Here is a 19,011-nt window from a genome sequence, read left to right as displayed (position 1 = left end):
GGGAGTGCTAAGCCACCCCCTCATGGTAAGAGCTGACAATGACTTCATGCTTCCACCCCCTCCCTCTGCCCACCTGCTCTTGCACCTAGGAGGAAAACTCTCCTTCCATGCAAGCACCTGGGCCACCATTACCAACAACCACTGGGTCCTCAACACAGTGTCCCATGGATACAGATTTTATTTCCACACTCTACCAACCCCAAAAGGGTTCCCAGTTATTCCCCAAACTAGTGGGCAGAGGCCAAAAAGCAAGTCCTTTCCTGCTCTCGATGAGGGCAATAGAGCACGTTCCTGCAGAACAGGTAGGCTAAGATTTCTACTCCAGACTCTTCCTGGTACCCAGAAAACAGGGCACCTGTCATCCCATCCCTGATCTATCCATTCTAAACACTTTCCTGTTGATACCAAAATTCAATATGCTCACCCTCCAGCAAGTTCTACCTATGCTGTCCAAGGATGCTTGGTTAGCCACCCTAGACCTAAGAGAGGCCTACCTACACATCACAATCAGGGAATCTTGCAGGAAATATCTCTGTTTCAGGGCGGGATCACTGGACTTTGTTCCCTCTGCTTCCCTTTGGCTTATCTACTGCTCCCAGAGTTTTCACAAAATGTCTGGCTCCTGCCATTGCTTTTTGCAGACAAAGAAATTTTCAAATTTACCCATACTTAGACGACTGCCTGATTCAGGCAGACAGGAAAAGCTGTTACAGCACCTGACCTTTATAAAGGACCTACTGACCTCCCTGGGGTATACTATCAATGAAAAGAAATCCAAACTAGTGCCCATGCAAACAATTGTATTCCTGGGAGCAAGCCTGGACACTGCATCCCAGATGGCATTCCTTACACCATAAAAACAAACCTACCTGACCGCCTACTTCTCTCAACTAGCCACCAGACCCCAGTTATCCGCAAGGAAAATCCTGCAGGCTCTGGGGTTCATGGCTTCTTGCATTCTACTCGGTCTGTATGCCAGACTGTATATGAGGAAACTACAATGGTACCTAAAAAGTATTTGGTGTCAACACTCCCATGACCTGGAAACTGTTATACCAATGATACCTTGCTTAAGGAAAGATTTCCTTTGGTGGGCAGCAGCATGCAACCACAACAAGGGACTACCATTCTCACAACCTCATGCCACCCAGACCCTCACTACAGACGCATCAGACTATGCCTGGGGTGCACACCTGGACGGCGGGTGCATTCAGGGGCAATGGAGCCCAAACCAAATACATCTGCACATCAACCAAAAAGAGATGTTAGCTGTTCAGCAAGCTCCGACAGCCTTCAGACACCTACTCTCCCCAGAGCCTCTGCTGATCAATAACAGACAACACCATTGTGATGTGGTATATCAACAAGCAGGGAGGGACTCGCTCGTACCCTCTGTGCAGGCTCGCCATGACCCTTTGGCGCACAGCCTCAGCCATGCAACTACACCTGCTATCACAATTCCTGCCATGCTCTCTAAACACTCTGGCAGACAACTTAAGCAGAAATCCTTTGGTCCCACACCGATGGCAGCTAGACCAAAGAACCTTCAACCTTGTAACCCAGAAATGGGACATCCGAAGGTCGACCTCTTTGCTGCCCACTCCAACCATCAGCTCAATAAATTGTCCACCAGGGCACCTCACAACAAGGCCTGGAAAGTGGATGCTCTATGCTTCCAGTGGGTCAACCTCTCGGTCTATGCATTCCCCCCCTCTACTGCTCATTACAAGGGTACTGCTCAAAATAAAGGAGGAAAAACCGAGGACAGTCCTGATTGCCCCAGACTGGCTACGACAGCACTGGTACCCTCTGCTGCGAAGCCTGTCACCACTGCCACCATGTCATCTCCCTCAGATCCCAATACTCCTGACCCAGAGGAATGGAGAATTCATGCATCCCCAATTGCAGACCCTCAGTCTGGCAGCCTGACTTATTCCCTGACCACTGCACAAGCTGCCAATCTAAGCAAACAAGTTCTAGATGTTGTACGTGAGGCCAGGCGCCCTAGCACTAGGAAGTCTTATGCTGACAAGTGAAAACTGTTTTGCACCTGGATCCAGTCTAAGGGAGCCGGAACTCCACAGCCCTCCCTACCTCTCATCCTGGATTACCTGGCAGACCTACTACACAGGAGTCTGTCCTTCTCTTCCATTAAAATTCATGCCTCTGCCATCTCTGCTCATTTCAGCACAGAGCCACTTCTCTTCTCCCACCCTCTCATCAAACAGTTCCTAAGAGGGGCTAACAAGTTGAGGCCACCCAGAAGACCACCTACCTCAGCTTGGAACCTTAACTTTGTTTTGGAAAAAACTCACCCTGCCCCCCTTTGAACCAGCAGCATCAGCAGAATTAAAGTTCCTCTCTTGGAAGACAGCCTTGCTTCTGGCCATCTCTTCAGCTAGAAGAGTATCCGAGCTACAAGCACGAATTGCTGTAGAGCCCTTCATCATTTTCCACACTGACAGGGTCTCCCTCAGGACTAACCCATCCTTCATGCCAGAAGTGGTGTCCAGTGTGGCTCTCAACCAATCCATTCATTTGCCCAACTTTTTCCCTAACCCACAAAACAAGGGGGAAAGAATTCTGCACTCTCTAGATCTGCACAGACAGCTCAGATTCTACCTAGACAGGACTAAATCATGTAGGAAGACTGATCAGTTGTTAGTCAGCTTTGCTACAGGAGCAGAGGGCAAGGCCATATCCAAACAAACCTTTTCAAAATGGATAGCACACTGCATCCATTTCTGCTACCAGCAGCACAGGAAACCTCCCCACAAGGGGGTCAGGACACATTCTACCAGAGCAGCCTCCACCTCTGCAGCTTTCCTCAGAGGGGTCCCCACCAAGGGACATCCTGGAGGCTGCAACGTGGACATCTGTTCATACCTTCACCAAGCATTACCACCTGCCTATCTTCTCCAAATCCAGAACAGGCTTTGCCACAGCAGTCTTGCAGAGCATCTTAGCCAGCCCCCAGTCTTTATGACTGCCTCCACCCTTTTCTTCAGCTTTGGGAATCAGCCCAAATGTTATGACTGCACCAGTGAAACATGAAGAACATAGTACAGTTGTGTACACTAACCATAAATGTAGATGTTAGAGTGTATTCACTGTTGCAGTCCTGGTTTCCCTCCCTCCATCCCCCTTGTCTCTCTCTCTCTCTCAATTTCTCTCCATCTTTGCAAGGATGTTTTGGTATTTACTTTCTACTGGTGGTGTTCTTCTACCATAACCTAGCTTCCTCTTGGGGGCTCCTGACAGGGCAAAAAAAAAAAAAAACTGATGTAATGCCATTGGCTGCCTTAATTTATAACACTGATGACCTGACGTCAGTCCTGGAGCAACGGCAACTGACACAGACATACTAAGCCTCTGATATTACCCTGACAGGGATAACCCAAATGTGATGACTGCAACATTGAACATCTACTTTTATGGTAAGTGTACACAGCTGTACTTTTTCCTCAAAGGGGTTAGCACCCAGGACATTTTGAGAAGCAGCCACCTGGTCCTTGGTTAACACCTTTTCAAAACATTACAGACCAGCTGTGATATTCAGGCCAAGAACTGGAATCACTAATGTTATCATGAAATGTACTCTCCAGTAGTCTTTAGAGCAGTGGGCCAGCTATGGGGATCTTCCCTTTTTTGACTACTGCAATAGTGATCCGCATGAAGAATGGAGTACAGTTGTGTGTTCACCTTACTTTAACTGTAAATGTTGCAGTCCTGTTTCCTTGTCCTACAGTGAAATGATGAGAGGCTAGGGTGAGTACCCATTTACCCTTCCCCTTCATATTTAAACCCTTTCCCCCCCTCTCTCATCCTTGTCCAGGTTACATAAGGGGGGTTCAATTCCCCATTTCTCAGACTGCATCCTGGGACAATTCTTGATAAAAACCCATGGTATGGGCATAGCTATGCCCTGGATGAGGGGCAGGAAAGAACCTCTTATGTACCAGGTAAATAAAGACCTCTGAGGTAAGCCGACATGAGCACAGCTCTGTTGAAAGACTTTTGAAAGTCAGGTTGGACAATGGATTCCTGTAATGATTTATTGCAACATTGACCATATCCAGTCATCTACAGTTAAAGTAAGTCGCCTATGCAACGGCATTTTCAAGATCCACAGCCTCCAATTTTCAGTTGACTCATTAAGACCTAGTGATGCCTCCAGGTGCCTCTGCAGTTGCATCCTACTGATGCTTCCAGGCATCAGATGTTGCTCGTTTTATATTTGCATCAATAATTCCAAAACCATGCCACATACAAAGTGCTGGAAGATTTCATCTTAAAGCCAACTATCTCAGCAACAGAGTAGCACAAACGGTTTACTATCATTTTGTCGATCACAGTTCGTGCGATTGACAAAATCTCAAATCTGCCTGTCACTGACTCATCAACTCGAAAAAGAAAATGTTGGAACTGACAACAACGAATGCAGTACAGCATTCGCTGTTGTCAGTTCCAACATTTCAATGCAGCTCGCACTATAGTGGGGATCGGGAAATGTACCCTTTCCCTCACTATAGTGCATTCCCAGAGTTAGTGTATTTAAGTAGCAGGGGGTGTGGGGGGGTGCAACACACAGTAATGGTGTCCCCGGAAGTCGACATTTACAGTGACCACACTTCGATTTTATTGTTTGTTGGTTTTAGTTTAAAGGATTTGCCTCAACATAACCGCGATTCGCTGTTGTGTGATCCAGTTAAATGATAGTAAACCGCACAGACAACTGTTTAGCCTCATGTGAAAGCTCTGGACTGGCTGTACAAAATGCCCCCAACAGTATGCAACTTGAGTGGTGATAAAATATTGTGAGTTGTTTACAAAGTATTATAAATGTGGTTGTTGCTGTATTTACTATGACTTATAAAATCCAGTTTAAGACCTAGAACCTACAGAATACAACCACTATAAAATAGTTTGTGCTGAAGAGTTTGCCACACTTCTTTAGTACGTCCTATGGTTCAAGAGATGAAATACTTTTTGGAAATTTGAGGATGTAATTTGACTATCAAAAAGCTTAGGCTGCACCTATTGGAAGTTACAGTACAAACTTCAAGTTCCATTGGTGGGAATGGGTTCAGGTCCCTTGAAGTGAAAGGCTTCCTAGTGGCTGCCTTTGGCTTATATTTCCACTGTGAGTTATACTTTATTTCCAGTCAAACTCTTGAAAGAAAATATATATATAGTTTTCATTTATGCAATATATTTTCTTTTTATGTTATGTAGTTAATGCCTGACTTGTGTGTAACTGAGAGACTCTCTGTATGCAGTTTAGTCTTGTTGAGATGAGTATGGAGAATGAATTCTGTAGTCAGACAGTGCATCACATGATGAGAAGATAACTGTGTAACTAGCTTGGGTATGTGGTTGGTGAAATTTTATTGGAACTATATCCAACATTTATCAGGGAGTGGGGGACGGTATAATGGTTAGTGTTTACCTCAAAAAACACAAGGTTGGATTCTCACCATTGAAAGGAAAATTGATTAGGCTTAAAATGCCAACAACGCCAGCTAACCTAGTACTTACCTGTGAACCTGTATATTGAACTTCTAGACCATTACAAAACCCCACAATACAGCATTTTGGAAGGGTCAAACCTCTGTTCCTGCAGTGCCAGCACCCTTGCAGTTCTCAGTAAGCCAACACTGAGATTACACAGCACTGGGTGTTAGAGGAGAAACTTTTCAACTCCACTGGTCTGTGATTTGCTGTTGTCTGAGGACAGCAACACGTGAAATCCAGCAAAACAAGGAGATAAATTCTAATGAAAGATAAAAATTACAGAAACAGCTGCTGTCTCCTTTTTGATGATTTTTATTTGTCATTTGGACTTTCATGTTCACTGGCCTGAAAAGTTGCTCATAATTAAGATATTAACACCAACAAAATCTCTAACTCGATATGTTTTTCAACCAGCTGATTATCATTAAATATATACTCCAAATATAACAAAGTGTGGGAACCCTGTTTATACCCCCCATGGAATGGACTTTAAAATGATGGAGTTGGGGCACCCCTGCACATTTGCCTGCCATTCACATAACAGGGGGGGGGTGCAGTTTGCCTGCTGACAAACTGAGCATGCAAATGATTATATAACACAAATGGCCCCTGCATCCTTTGTACCCCATATGCCTTTTGCAAATTAGGACTCCAAGTATGATGTTCTTCGTGTTTCACTGTTGCAGTCCATCACACTTGGGTTATCTGCCTGCAGGTAGCCCTTAGTCAGCCTGAATACCAGAGTCTTGGGATTTCTGCATCTGATGCTGTCGCCTCATCCATGACATCAGGGGTATAAAACATGCAGCCGACACCATTACATCAGCTTTTCTTGCCACGTGGGAGCCCAAAGCAGAAGCAGTTTGCAAGTGCCGGTCGGCAGCTACCTGAAATTTTCGTTTTTCGAGTTTCAAACCTGAAGTCTTCTAAAGCTAAGTACCCCATTGGGGATCCTTTTTTTCTTGCTCTAACTGAAGTCAGAAAAAGTTAACAATTGTCTTGCCTATGGAAAGCAAATACTCAGAGATTTTCAGTCTTACTGCGTCACCTGTTTAGGCCCAGACCACGACATCCCTCGTTGTCTGTTTTGGGCCTTGTTCAACGCCCGAACTATTCGTTGTCTGGCTATTTTTGTCTCTCAGTTCTTTCGCTCTCGTTCTCTGTATTCCTTAATGGCTTCAGTAAGCCATCTGACTACCAATTTTCCAAAAAAACGCAAAGATAAAGACAGAGACCGCATAGGTCCAAAACTGCCAATGACGTTTCCATTAAGCTAGTTGCCAGTCCACCAGTACTCAGTGAGATGCTTTCGCAGCCCCTGTTACCCGCTTCTACCGATTCGCAGGCCTCTATTGAGACCCATTCGGAGTCCGGTATGCCACGAGATGCTTCTTCGACTATGGAATCTGTGGATGTCTCTACCTTGGATGGGTCCGGAGCCGCTGTGCAGGCACCGGCTTCTGAGGGTGTATTCAGACCTTCCGATGTTCGTATCAAACCGACTACTTTGTTAATGACTAAATCTACTGAATTTCTCTGGCCCAGAGTTTGCACTACGCCTAGGAAACCGATGACCAAAGAACATTCTCAAGCTCCCATGCCACAGAAACAAATGCTTAGAATGGCTGAGGACCTTACTACTTTAATTAGGGGAAGCCAGCCTTCCCCCATTAAAGGACAAAGAATTGATTTTCCTTCTGATTCTTCAGACCATGAGTCAGATGACTCTGACCCCTGTGATTACCAGGACACATACCCTTATCTACCTATGAGGACTCAAATGCAGAGGATTCAATTCCCTCAGCCTCCCCCTAGAGGACCTTTCTTTCGGTGAAACCTTGCATACCCTAAGAGAGCATTTCCGCTGGGAATGCCAGGACTACCCCTTAGTCCAAAAAGAGACTCGGGGAATATTTAGACTTGCCTCAGCATAGGCCTCTAGCTATCTCCCCTGTCCTGGATATTGTAGATGATGTCTTCATGGAATCCATCCTTACCCCTGATACTTTACCACCTGCTCCCAGAAAGCCTGACAGATACTACAGAGTACCTGACTCTCACAAATTTCTCTTTAAAAATCCCACTGCGGATCCAGAGACCATTTCCCAGGGACCTAAAGGTATTAAGGCTTCTACAGCCAAAAACCCTACCCCTTCGTACAGGGATTCTAGGGCTCTAGACAGATGGGTTAAGAAGGTTTATACTTCTGAAACTCTTGCCATCAGGGCTTTAAATTGCAAGTTTCACATTTTGAAGTACCAGCAGCATATTATTGATCTAATTAAACAAAAAATGTTGATTCCTGACTGTGCAGAAAATAAGGACTTACAAGACTTAATGCATTCTGCAAACCAAGTTGGTAAACATACTTTGCAGTGTGGTTTTGATGTCTTAGAAGCATCTTGCAGGACTGCTGTCACTGGGTCTGTTCTGCATGCTTGGCTGAAGGAACAAATCTTGCCAGACCATGTCAAGGCAAAATTACTTGATGTTCCATTAAACCAAGCATGTTTGTTTGGCTGTAAAGCAGAAGAAGTTCTTAAAAAGACGGAGGAAAAAGCTAAAGTCATGCAAACTGTTAAAGATTCCTTACAGGTACAGCCACCTAGATTCAGTAGGCATTGTCCTTCAAAAAACTGGTCCTTTCCAGTCCTTCTCAGCCCAAACCCAGGGGCAACAGACCACAAAGACTACAGTCTTAGGGTATGCACAGATCTAAACAATGGAGTGCTCCCTCCTCAAAAACTGAGAATGGTAAGCCACCCCTTATGGAAAAAGTTCACAATGACTTGTCCTTAATCCTTCCCAGCCATGCCCAAGTACTTGCACCCCTAGAATGTAAACTCGCCCTGCATGCAAAAAACTGAGAGTATATTACCCAGGATCGATGGGTCTTAAACATTGTATCCCAGGGATACAGATTCTGTTTTCACTCTCTGCCAACCCCAAGCGGATTGCCAGACCTTCCTCCAAATCAGTGGACAGAGGCCCAAAAGCAAGTACTTTCTCTTCTCAATATCAGGGCTATTCAACCTGTGCCAACAGAGCAAAGGGGACAGGGTTTCTACTCCAGGCTCTTCCTGGTGCCCAGGAAAGAGAACTCTTGGCGCCCTATTCTGGATCTGTCATCCCTAAACACCTTCCTGGTGGTACCAAAATTCAAAATGCTTACACTCCAGCAGCTTCTTCCTATGCTAGCCAAGGACTCCTGGCTAGTCACCTTAGACTTAAAAGAAGCTTATCTGCACATCCCCATAAGGGAATCTTGCAGGAAATATCTACATTTCAGGGCAGGCTCTATGCCCTATCAGTTCTCTGCACTTCCCTTTGGCTTATCTACTGCGCCCAGGGTATTCACCAAGTGCCTGGCTCCAGCCATTGCTTACTGCAGGCAGAGAAATATTCAAAAGAGCACCTGCTGGCCTTGTTCAAGAGAAATTGACCAATGGATTGAACCTAAATTTACCCATACTTAGACGATTGCCTGATTCAGGCGGAGAGTCAGGAAGTGCTACTTCAGCACTTGACGTTTGTAAAGAGACTTCTAACTTCTCTGGGGTATACCATCAACGAAAAGAAATCATATCTGGTACCCAGCAAAAAGATTGTATTCCTGGGAGCAAGCTTGAACCCAACTTCCCAGATGGCATTCCTCACTCCAGAAAATCAGGTTTGACAACTTATTTCAAACTATTGGCCACCTGAACCTGGCAGCCTGGCTTATTCCCTGAATACATCACCAGCAACCCTCATCAAACAGGTGCTGGATGTCATCCTTGAGGCCAGGAGGCCCAGTACTAGGAAATGCTGTTCAGAATGGTGGAGTAGATACTGTTCTTGGAGCCAGTCTCAAGGGAAGGCCACAGCCGTGGCCTCCTTGCCTCAAATCTTAGACTACCTAGCAGAGCTGCTCCACAAAGGCCTATCCTTCTCATCAATTAAGATTCATGCCTCTGCTATCTCAGCTCATTACAATACTGAGCCCAACCCTCTTCTCTCATCCTCTGATCAAACAGTTCCTGAGAGGAGCTAACAATTTAAGACCCACAAGGAGAGCTCCCACTCCTGCCTGGGACCTTAACTTTGTACTAGAGAAGCTCATGCTTCCCCCTTTTGAGCCTGCTGCTATAGCAGAGTTAAAATTCCTCTCTTGGATAACAGCCTTACTGCTAGCCATCACTTCAGCAAGAAGAGTGTCCGAGTTACAGGCCCTTGTGGCTGTGGAACCATTCATTATCTACCATGCGGACAAGGTTTCCCTCAGGACTAACCCATCTTTTATGCCCAAGGTGGTATCCAGTGTGGTTTTAAACCAATCCATCCATTTGCCAACCATTTTTTCCTAATCCTCAGAATAAAGGGGAAAGGATCCTGCACTCCTTGGACGTGCGCAGACAGCTCAGGTTCTACCTTGACAGGACCAAACCTTTCAGAAAATCTGACCAATGCTAGTCAACTTTGCTACAGGGGCAGAGGGGAAGGCTATTTTGAAACAAACCATTTCTAAGTGGATAGCACACTGCATTCATTTCTTCTACAAACACCATGGAAAACCTACACCACAGGGGATCAGGCCTCATTCCACTAGGGCTACCTCAACCTCTACAGCTTTTCTCAGGGGCACCCTGGAGTTTTGTACACACCTTCACCAAGCATTACCACTTGCCTATCTTTTCTAAATCCAGAGCTGGATTTGCCACAGCAGTCTTACAAGGCCTACTAGCCAGCCCTACTACTTCTTGACTGCCTCCACCCTTCCTCAGCTTTGGGAATCAACCCAAGTGTGATGCTTGCAACAGTGAAACACGAAGAACATAGTACAGTTATGTACACTTACCGTAAATGTAGAGAATCTATTCACTGTTGCAGTCCTGGTTACCCTCCATCCAGACCCCTGTCTTTCTGTACTTTCTACCTAGCCTCTTTTTTGCCAATAATCTTATGGAAATGGTATTTACTTTTTACTGGAGGTGTTCCACACCATTTGATTGCTTCCTATTTTGGGGGCTCCTGACATCTGGGGCAAGAAAAACTGATGTAATGGCGTCGGCTGCATGTTTTATACCCTTGACGACCTGACGTCATGGATGAGGTGACAGCATCTGACACAGAAATCCCAAGACTCTGGTATTCGGGCCGACTGAGGGCTACCTGCAGGCAGATAACCCAAGTGTGATGACTGCAACAGTGATATATACTCGAACATCTACATTTATGGCAAGTGTGCACAACTGTATTTTCTCTCTGCTTCAGAAACAGTGCCAAATGTCTGCAACATTTCTACCTGCTCCTCTCACAAAGGATGTCCTAACCCCCGCAGTGACCCATTGCCTTAAGTATACTCCCCATTTCCCTAATATGGACTTGTATTCTCAAAACAAGACAGATGAGTGGCAGAATGATTCTAATGATACACCAGTGACCATGAGAAACATTTTCCATTGCAAGTCCAGCACCATATGACTTCTCCGTTATGACTGCTTCACCACCATGGCTGCTTATCCAGCCATCAGGGAGGTTACATCACAATTTACATTCAATCAGTGACAGCATGGCTTCTCTATTTTCCATGATGATATGCTTGAATGAGTTTTCAGACCGTTTTTGTCTCTGCTCAGTGCCTTCCAACCGGAAAGCCTACAAGGACATGTGGAAGCGGTGTACAATGTGGCTGGCCAGAAGAGGTGTTGACTGTCCTACTGTGCTCCAATTGGCATGGTCCTGTCCTGTCTTTGTACAATTGTTTTTTTCATTCAAAGTACACTTTGCTGCCATCTTAAAATTTTAAATTAGTCTGTCTTCAGACGTTCTAGCCTTTCAAGTTGTTCAAGCCTTCATTAAAGGGTCATTCCTGCTTAACCTATAGAGGGGGCACATTGTCACCTGTGGAACATATACTTCATGCTGACAAAGGACTGCAGTCATTGGAACTGGTATTTTGTGAAAAATCTTTTTGGTCTCAGTCACTTCAGCCCCAAGAAATATCGGGCCATGTCTGTTCCCCACCCTAACTTTCTTCCACTGGAGTAGCATTTCTTTGCCCACTAAAAGTCTTTCGGCTTTTCCCGGTTTAGGGGTCGCCAGAGTGGAACTCTGGTCCACTAATGATTGGCAGTGGATTTTTATGGTGCCGAGTTGCCAGCCCAACCTTCAAAGAAGGCACACCCATTCGTGCATGCACCTACCTGCATGTCTTTAAACGTCACTCAATCGCGCGGAGGACATGCAGACTCCACATAGAAGATGCTCTAGTCGAGACTTGAACGGGAGAACCTCTTGCTGTGAGGCGATAACGCTAACCAGTGCACTACCTCTGCCCCAGTATTTCTTTGCCCACTAATAAATATATATTCGAGTATATCTTTTAAAAAAAATTGATTGAATGGTTTATCTATTTGTATGTACTTCATGTGTGATATTCTCTAGACCTCTCAATTGTTATTTAACCTACTCTATGTACAGATATTCTCTAACTGTTGATTTTCTTATTATGTTACATGGTGGTTTTAATTTTTTTCTCATTTTTTTATTTGATTTTTATTGTAAAACTGTGTAATACTTCTGGAGCTTTTCTCCTTGCATCTTCACTGAAAGTGAGTCCCTGGCTCAGTTGGACTAACCTGGTTACTAAATGTCAAATAAATAAATAGTCCCTTGATTAAATGAAACATGGCTCCTGAATTTTACTTTAAAGCTGCCAGTGGCCTTTACCCTGTCCTAGAGTGAGCACTTGTTGCAGTGCATTGATGCATATAGCCAACTCTGTCTTTACATCGATGGGGGTACATGTAAATAACTACTCTTGGCATTTGCTAGGGGCATAGTGGGAAAGAAATTCCCTAAACTATCTCAGTAAATGGCTGGCTTCTGCAAAAGAACATTCCACAGAGGTAGTGTTCACATCTGTGGTCACATGCTTGTACACTTCCCTGGATGGCATTTATGCTGCAGTGTGGTCCTGCCTGCAGTTTTTATCTATTGCTGTAAATTGGAGATAGGCTTCAGGTTCATAGCTTCCATTTTGGCAACTCCATTTAAGGCAGCAACCAAGAGATGCAGCAGTCCTACCTTTCCTGCATCCATAAGTCTACAGTAGTCATGGGTGCTTACTGTAATGCAATGTGCAACTACCTCTTGAGCTGCAAGAGGCTTATTTCCCTCAGATCTGATGTTATCTTAGTCACCATTCCTCACGTTAGGGTCTAGGATCCGACCCGGCATACACAGACAAACAGCTTAGTTCAAGCTCCTCCCCACCCATAATGCTCTGCTGTCCTCTAACCCCTCAGATCTCGTTTGCCACTTCAGCAAGACAGACGCAGATTGCTCAGCTCCTCTTAGTATTAAGTATTTATTCTTGGGACCTGTGTTGTTGGATTAATTCCTTTGTCTTAGACTACTCGTTATAGTTCTCTCTCTTTTTCTATCCCCCTCCTGGCTTGGTTTTCTAATTGTTACCTTTGATGCCCTTTTCGCAGGCCTGCTTGGGTTATTATGTACTGTTTTGGGTCTAGTTAAAGTAGTAGTTGAGAGTTTCTAGGCAGTTAGTAAGTGCTTTGGACTTTTTTTTTTTTTTTTTTTTTTTTTTTTGGGGTGTCTGAACTTTGGCTTATTTCCAGACTTTGAGTGGGGGTTTTCCTTGGTTGTGGTTATGTCGGGCAAACTCTAAGGGTTTAAGAGATGCTCCTTGTGTGGCCAGAAAATGCCCATTCCGATTCACATGAGGAGTGTCTGTATTGTCTCGGTGGTGACCATCTTGAGGTGGAGTGTGGTATTTGTGCTTTCAACCCCAGGGCTCTAGTCAGCCGCCGAAATAAGTCTATAATCAAAGGCCTAGTGAAGGGAGGCCCCTTGGTCACTAATTCACCAGCCAAGGTGGGCTCCTCAGAGGCTAAGAAGAGGATTCCTTCGGTGGAGGAAGCCCATCTAAACGTCCCAGGCTGTCGGATCCTAAGTCTTTGGATCTAGCTCCAGCCAGGGCAGTATTGGATCCGAGATCTTCTGGTCCTAGGATTTCCAGGGAGTATACTCCTGGATCCAAAGGTTCAGATCAAAGGCCTTCGGATCTGACACCTTCGGCTCCCTCCCCTGGATCCAAGACTCCAGTTTTGAGACTTTTGGGTCTGAGGGTAGGAGCTTTGACCACGGATCCGACCCTCTTGGATCCAAGGGATTTTGAGGGTTGCTACTTCAGCTCCTTCGTTGTGCCGGAGCTGATAGTAGTGGAGGACCTTCCCTTGGATCCCCTGATTTCGACGCAGGTCTTTTCTTCTCCTAGTAGGTCTCACTCCAGGGAGCACAAGAGAAGACCCTCTGGTTCCAGGCAGGGCTCTCAGCCCAGGACCTTCATATCCTCCTGATCTTCCAGGACTGCCTTTCCTATGGATATGGACAGGATGATGCAGGCCTTTCTGAAAGCTCAGATGGAGTTGGGGCTTCTGGCTTCCCCGGCCCAAAGGTCAGGAATCCAGTCTCCCACTTCCCATTTAACCGCTCCTCATTCATCCATTGGCTTGTATTTTCAGGGACTGGTGAGAGGGATGGAGGCCAGGGGAGTGTTGGGGCCCAGTTTGGTCCCTACACCATCGGGATTGGTGGTTGGTGCTGCTCCTACCCCCCCAGGACAGACTAACCTGGAGTCCATGGGGTTGGATTCAGGTCCAAGCTTTTCAGACCAGTCTCTGCCCCTAGACACTTTGGTTTTCGACAGCTCTGGTGCAGTGCTGTCCAGCGAAGCGGGGGGTCTGGGGGGGGGGTCTATCCACTCTCCTGCTATGGTGTTATCAGCAGAAGAGGGGGACAGGACCTCCTCCAGTCCTTCCACTTTCCGCGCGGTGAAAAAGTCCTTCTCTGCTATCAGAGGCAACTCCCCCACCCACGGTCATCCTACCCAGCCTCAATATCTGAGCGGACCTCATCATCCTTCTTCCCATCTGCCCATCTGGTCTAGCCTCCATGGGGTTGCCTCCCCCATAGGGGTCCCCTCCTCTTCTGAGTCTTCCCTGCAGCCTCCGGCGGAGGAAGTTTGTAGGAAGAGGACGTGTAAGAGGAGACATCTACACTCCCCCATGGAGTCCTTAACCGAAGATACGAATGCTGATGAAGGGGACAGGTCCCTGAGATCTCTGCCAGAGGACGTCTCCTTTGGAGACATACTCGAGATTCCCAAAACCAAAGGCGTTTAGTTTGCCCAATCCCATTCTCTGAGGAAACTGTATTTCTGGAGGCTTTCTGTACGTGCCCCTCTACCTCTTGGGTGTCCCCCCCCCCCCTCCTGCTGATCCTCTTCTTAATCTCATGGCCAGCAGGGCTTGGAAGGAGCCAAATACCGTGGAGCCAGTGCCTAAGAAAGCGGACAAATTTCTCAGCCTCCCCAGTGGATAAAACCTTCTGGTCCAGGGAGGTCCCGGTTGATACTGTTGTGGTGGCTGCTGCCACCAAAAAGGAATTGGCAGAGCAGAGTTCTTCTGTCCATCCTCCCAATCACAAATCAAGAGCTCTGAACAGATTTGGAAAGTGGGTGCTCACTTCAGCTTCCTTTAGCCTGCGAGCCTTAAATTATCTTGCAAATTTCACCTGTCTCCAGAGGGATTCTGTTAACTTCCCTCTCTCGGTCCATGTCTGAGGAGGAATTTAAGGTGATTTCTCAAAAACTGTCCACCCTTCATTCGGTTTCTAATTTGTCCAACAGGCTAATTTCCAATGCTGCGGAAGGGTCCTCACGGGTGAGTGTTCAGGCATTGCCATTAGGCGTCATGCCTGGCTGCACTTAAGCGAGTTTGCAGAGGCCATCAAGATGCCATTTATCAGTCCCCCCTTTGACGTTTCCACTCTTTGGTCCTAGCATGAAAGACGTTGACCTGCAGTGAAGAGGAAGAGAAGACATTGTCGGCTGTTGGGATCAGATTTTCTGCCCCTCAAAGGTCCTTTTCTAGGACTCAGAAAGGGAATAAGAAAATGTGGTTTTGGAAGGCGCAGTCTTTCTTCCAGGATGTTCAGGATGATTCCTCTTCCAGGGGTCGGGAAAGAGGTTTCAATGGCAGATGTAGCCTCGGGGACAGAGGAGCCCTGCAGAATCAAGAGATTTCAGCATCCCTGAGACGTTGCCCGACTGTCCTTCCCTGGAGGCAGTCTGAGGTTGGTTATCTTTGCACCCTCTAGCCTGGGCAAGTGAGACAAATGATCAGTGGGTGTATACAATTATATCCAGGGGCAGTTGCATTCCCTTTTCGGAAGCCCCCCCCCCCCCCCCAAAACAGAAATCTTCCGGACGTGTCACCCAGTCAGAAAGAGTTGGCCTGACAGGAGGTTGTGAACCTTCTTCGAAAAGAGCCATCCAAGAGGTCCCTGCAGGGCAGAGGATCTGGAACTTATTCCTGCTTCTTTTTAGTTCCAGAGAGAATAGGGGACCTATGTCCTATTTTGGACCTCATTCGTATGAACCTGTTCATACAGAAGTCGAAATTTCGGATGGTCACTGTGCAGTCGATTGTGCCCCTTTTGCACAGCAATGACTGGATGTGCTCAGTTGGCCTTCATGATGAAAATGGCTCGACAGTCCAGGAGGTTTCTTCACTTTCACTTGGGAGCTAAGAACTTTCAGTTCAGGACCCTGCTCTTTGGTCTCACTTCAGCCCTCCAGGTGTTCATTAAATGCATGACAGTGGTGGCAGCGCATCTCCAGCTGCAGAGAATCCAGGTGTTTCCCTGTTTGGACAATTGGTGCCTAATGACCCCTACAGTGTATCAACTATTGGACATTTGTACCTTACCTTCCCTTTTCCATCAGTTAGGAATTGTGGTAAACATGGCCAGATCTTCTTGATTCCTACCCAATGTCTGGAGTTCATAGGCACTCTGTTGGATACCACCATGCAGACCACAGCCCTTCCTCTTTGCCAGGTGTCTCTGATTCGCTCCCAGGTTCAAGTTCTTCTGGAGCAAACATGTTCTCCGGCTTCACACATTCTCAGGGCTCTAGGGTCCATGCCAGCTTCCATTTACTTAGTTTTGATGGCTCGGTGCCACATGAGAGTTCTTCAGTGGACCTTTGCAGATCAGTGGTCAGCATTTCTACATCCCCTGTCATTCACCATTCGTCTCACCCCACTTTGTCGAAAACATCTTTTGTGGTGGATTCACTCACTGGACCTTCTAGTGGGCAGGTCATTCTCTACACCAGTTCCCATGACCACGGTGACCATGGATGCTTCCCTACTAGGGTGGGGGACATTTCCTGGGAAGGATAGTCCAAGGGACATGGTCACCATCAGAGACCAAACTGCACATCAGCGTTCTGGAGATGAGAGTAGTCCTTCTGTCGTTGCAAGCTTTTCAGGATTGCCTCCCTCGGGGGAACGATTGCAGTTCTATCGGACAACATGGCGGTTGTTTGGTATATAAACGAGCAAGGGGGCACACGTTCTTATCTACTTTGTTGCAAGGCAGTAGTGAGGGTTTGGGAATGGGTGCTTTTTCATTGCAAAGCACATTCCCGGAGCATCCAACATGTTGGTGGACAAATTGAGCAGGGCTATTCTGACCCCTCACGAGTAGTCTCTGAATCCAGTGGTGGCCAAACAGATTTTCTGTCGGTGGGGATATCTGAGCTGCGATCTTGTTTGCATCTCCTCTCAACCACAAATGCAGCAATTTCTTTGCATTGACCCCCAAGAGGGGGAATCCCCCAGGGATGCGCTCACTCACGATCGGCCTCCGGGTCTCCTGTATGCCTTTCCACCTTTGCCCTTAATTCCAAGAGTACTTCAGAAATCCATATGCCTCAAGTGGCAATTGATCCTCATTGCCCCCTTCTGGCCTTGGCAGATGTAGTCCGCCTTCTACAGTCTCACTTGAGGTAGCTACCACTGGGTGTGCAATCCAACTCCGGATCTTATATCTCATCCATCTCTGCTTCCGCTCCTCAGACCCTGCGTCTGACAGCATGGTATGTCCACTTGCAGTGATTTTGGCTAAGTCCAGGCTCGTCTCACTCGTAAAGGATATTATCCTTGCTTCCCAAAGGTCTTCCACTAAGAAGGTTTATATCAGTAAATGGAAGAGATTTTCTGTTTGGGCAAAGAATAAGAATCTGGACCCCTTTTCATCTTCCATTCCTGAGATCCTTCTCTTTTTGTTTTCTTTGTTTAAGGAAGGGGCCAGTTTCTACAGGATCCAGGTAAATTGGCAGCAATTTCAAATTTTCATCTTAGTGATGATTCTACCTTTTCTTCCCATCTCTGCAAGGCCTTTTTAAGAGATGTTTTTCTGTTGTGACGCGCCCCCCCTGTAAATCATCCATCTCCTCCATAGGATTTGGCTTTGGTGGTGCAGGCATTAAAAAAAACTACCCGTCGAACCGGCGGCATCTTGTGATATCAAATTCCTTTCATGGAAGACTGCTCTTTTGGTGGCAGTAACTTTGGCAAAGAGAGTCGCGGAGCTGCAAGCTCTTACTATTAAGCTGTCCTAAATATTCCATAAGGACAGAGTGTCTCTGAAACCAGATCCATCCTTTATGCCCAAAGTGGCTTCAACAGCTAATCTTAATCAATGTATTCATCTTCCAGTATTTTTCCCAAACTATCCCAATAAAGGGGAATACATCCTGCACACCTTGGATGTTCGTCAACTTCGTTTCTATCTGCATAGGACTAAGGAATTTAGACGTTCCGACCGGTTGTTTGTAGCCTTTTCTATGAACAGAAAGGGCAGAGGAATTTCGAAAGTCACAGTCTCCCGCTGGATTTCGGAATGTATTTCCTTAATTTACTCTTCAGAAGGTGTTCCTTTATTTGCACCAGTAAAGGCTCATTCCACAAGGGTGGTGTGTACCTCAACTGAATTTGCGGGCCATCAATTCTTAGATGGCATTTGTGCAGCAGCAATGTGGTCTTCTCACACGTTCATCTCCCACTATAAGTTGGATTTGGTTTCTAGAGGAAGGGCTTCTTTTGGCTCCATGGTTCTTCAGCATGTCCTTCCTTGAGGCCTCCCAAGATGTAGGTAGCTGAGGACTCTGACTCTAACGTGAGGAATAGTTATGTACTTACCTTAACTTGACATCTGTGTTATCTGTAGTCACCATTCATCATGGTCCCACCCTCCGGCCCTCTTCCTGAGAGATTAGCTGGATTATAGTGGTCCTGTATTGCTGTTAGTTGTCTTTGGTCAGTCTTCTTTCCTTATGCAAACTCGATCTGAGGAGCTTGAGCTAAGCTGTTTGTCTGAGTATACTGGCTCGGATCCGATGTCAGATCCTAGACCCCAACATGATGAATGGTGACTACAGATAACACAGATGCTAAGTACATAGCAATAATTCCCTTCTGTTGTTTTTTTTGTTGACTTGCGCTATTTGCACCAGGTAAAACCTGAAAAGGAATGGGGAAGCAAGTCATTTTTGGGTAGTGGAGGTGGGATTAAGCAACCTGGGAACATTCTGACTGCTGAATGTTTTTATGCCTGTGGCAAGGAGTCCTGCCTACAGCTGGAGAG

General features: G+C 46.3%; 1 protein-coding gene across 3 annotated transcripts in view; it reads left to right on the top strand.

The window, feature by feature from the left end:
* The window catches only part of BCL9 (BCL9 transcription coactivator), a 1,690,791-nt gene that overhangs the window by 800,249 nt on the left and 871,531 nt on the right, over window positions 1-19,011 (top strand). The gene's annotated exons all lie outside the window — the stretch shown is intronic.

This window comes from Protopterus annectens, chromosome 5.part0, assembly GCF_019279795.1.
Source record: "Protopterus annectens isolate FY-2018-M chromosome 5.part0, PAN1.0, whole genome shotgun sequence".
NCBI classification, from domain to species: Eukaryota; Metazoa; Chordata; order Ceratodontiformes; family Protopteridae; genus Protopterus; species Protopterus annectens.
This window is presented reverse-complemented; position numbering and strand designations above follow the sequence as displayed.